Source organism: Anneissia japonica, unplaced genomic scaffold, assembly GCF_011630105.1.
Source record: "Anneissia japonica isolate Jap-2015-1 unplaced genomic scaffold, ASM1163010v1 scaffold7731_len1735946_cov199, whole genome shotgun sequence".
Lineage (NCBI taxonomy): Eukaryota > Metazoa > Echinodermata > Crinoidea > Comatulida > Comatulidae > Anneissia > Anneissia japonica.
The window spans coordinates 1,226,807-1,228,990 of record NW_022758997.1 but is presented as its reverse complement, the minus strand read 5'-3'; positions in this window follow the sequence as shown (position 1 = coordinate 1,228,990).

Sequence of the window (2,184 nt, the reverse complement as noted above, 5' to 3'; positions counted from 1 at the left end):
TTTTTGGCTTTTTGAATAATTTATAGTTATTGATTAATAAAATCAAGAATTTATTAAAGCTTGACTTTAAAGACATTAACTGTTAAAACATTAACCAACTGACTTCTCTTTGTAGCTAATAATAACAATATCAACTAACTAGTAGACAAATACCATTTATATAGTTTATTCCAAGTAGAATGAACTAGGGTTTTTTCCACAAATATTCACTTCATGGCATAGGCCTATATTGTTATGAGAAATGAACTCGAAACCTGTTGAGTAAATCACTTTTAATTGGATCTATAGGCCTACTTACAGTGCATTCGCTCTCAACCTTGTCCCAGAAAAAGACCCAGCCACGTCAAGAATCCCAAATTCTTCTTCAAAAAAATCTATTGCAACAAAATTTGTTCCACAATTAACTCAACAATAAGAAGGTCTGTTAAGGAGTTGTTCATCGGCGTTTACTGTAGTCGGTAGCCCTAAATAGTTCACCTAAGATTCAGGGAATCCTAGGGTTTTGTGAAACTGTAGCTGTCACGATGTGTGACCCCTTGGCCTGTAGAAATACACTCAGGGGTTTGACCTACTTTGCCAGCCTGCTACGTAATTGTGTCGGCCTAGAAATGATGTGATGGTTGCTGGTGTGTGCGCCAATTTTTAGACCAAAATAAAAGTGTATGTGTGTGTTACTACGTGTGAGTAATGTCTATTTTTAAATTTGTATAAATGGAGAGTTTGGGTTTTATTTTTTTTTCTCGGTCATGATCACTTTTCGGAAGTCAAAGCAATTACGTTGATGTAAACTACATTATTTAACAGTTCAATATTATTGGATGAGTAGGTATATAATTGGATTAGTATTTTTAATCCTCACTTATTTTTACATACAATTTAGGTCTATCGTTCCGCTAAACCTTTGGCCTGTATACAGTACCGTACTCATAATTAATATTATTTAGAGCCGAATTCAAGCCTTGCAACTGTGGCCTTGTGCACAAGACCATTGGTAGTGTTCGGGATTCGATCCTCACTCGAATCATTTATGATTATGTGATTCAACCACTGAAAAAAAATTGGTGAAACACATCTTTATCAGAATCTTAAAAATTATGTTGGTGCTTCGGGAGCACACCTCTCGTAAGATATAGGTTATGCTTTGGGGATATCAAACTTTCGAGTTTAGCTCACGAAATAGGCATATAAACATGGAATACAGTAATATACGAAGCGCGGTTATCAAGTTACTAACTAGTGCTAGGCTTATATCCGTGGTATAACTATAATAATCGATTATGATATTATTATATATATATATATATTTTTTTTAATGACTTGATTGAAATTATTTACGTTACAATATTGGTTATTTAATTTTAAATTATCGTTTAAAAAGGGTATTCAGGAAAAGGCCTAGACATATAAAATTACATTACGACCTATCGAAAAAATATATAAAATAAGTGCTGTACATTTATGTTATGTCATTTAATAAGGATGTAATAGAGGCATAATTGTATCTTGACGTAAATCGAGCCCAGCATGTGACATGAAAGCTGGAGGGAAAGGCTGGGGGAAAGGCTGGGGGAAGCACAACCGATGTTCTCTTCAATTCTTTTTGGCAAGTGGTTTCCTGTAGTGTAAAGTGGAGCCTGCTATGCTTCAGTGTGGAGACTTGCTGTGATTCATAACACCAAATGTTATCTGTTCACTCTCACGAAATGGGGGTCGCATTTAGGCCGCTATATGACTTCTAAAAATGGTATGATACTCGACTGATAGGAACTATCAATTACCACACATATATATCTGTCTCTTATACACATCTAGATGTGTATAAGAGACAGGCCAATTCCCATCGGAACGTATTTTAACAGCTATGTAATTGTATTGAATAAAATGCATACACTCATGTATACGCATACATGACCCAAGGGGTAAGTAGGGTCAACACGTGTTAATGACAACAATTATTGTTGACAAGAAATACGTAAATTGATCTCCATTTAAAGTATATTATATATATATTTTGGTGTCTATGGACTTGTTACCTAAATAAAGATTAAATATATTTTCATGCCTCCATATATAATAAATGTTACACGTGGAGAGATAAAACCTAAATCGGATTTAAAATATGATACTATAATCAGTAGCATAAAATGAAATGGTGAAATGGGGGCCCCTTGATGGGAGGGGCGA